Below are 568 nucleotides of genomic sequence, written 5' to 3' on the forward strand. Positions count from 1 at the left end.
TATTGAACTTGGGATCTTATGCTTACAAGGCAAGAGGTAGAACCACTTAGCTAAATTTCCAGCCCCTGAAGATAGGTTTTTAATATTTGCTTTTACTTTGGAGCTTTCAAGTACATGCTTGAAAACATACTGAGCTGGTATCATTGATGCTAGATGATGTGATATTAGATGGTGTCCAGAGAGGTGGTACATTTCTTTTCTAGCTCTGTAGAAGGTGAACTCTAATTGGGGATGCCATGGGTGACCCTTGAGTCAAGATATTTATTGGACTTCAGGTGTTCTGTCAAGCATTTCCCCAGAAACAGGAAGAGCCAAGTGAACAAGATAAGCTTTGCTATTTGTTTATAACAAGTATGTCTTTATTTTCCTTATGTATCTGTAATATGCTCAATTCCCATCACTTGTCATCACTTCTGTGTAGTTATGTAAACTGCAGCCAATCCTGGAATATATGGAAGTGACCACAGAAAACTTGTTATAAATTGCAGTTGCCACCTCCTGCTTTGAAACTGCAAGGTCCCGAGTTTGATCCCCAGTACCAAAAAAAAAAAAAAAAAAAAAAAAAAAA

At 37.5% G+C, this 568-nt stretch overlaps 1 protein-coding gene and 1 long non-coding RNA gene across 4 annotated transcripts in view; one reads left to right on the forward strand and one right to left on the reverse strand.

Annotated features, from left to right (window-relative positions):
• Nucleotides 1–568, forward strand: part of Rabgap1l (RAB GTPase activating protein 1 like) — a 591762-nt gene that overhangs the window by 364055 nt on the left and 227139 nt on the right. The window lies entirely within an intron of this gene.
• LOC104866331 overlaps nt 1–568 on the reverse strand; it is a 33735-nt gene that overhangs the window by 21863 nt on the left and 11304 nt on the right. The gene's annotated exons all lie outside the window — the stretch shown is intronic.

This window comes from Fukomys damarensis, unplaced genomic scaffold, assembly GCF_012274545.1.
Source record: "Fukomys damarensis isolate Sample0158 unplaced genomic scaffold, DMR_v1.0_HiC HiC_scaffold_11, whole genome shotgun sequence".
NCBI classification, from domain to species: Eukaryota; Metazoa; Chordata; class Mammalia; order Rodentia; family Bathyergidae; genus Fukomys; species Fukomys damarensis.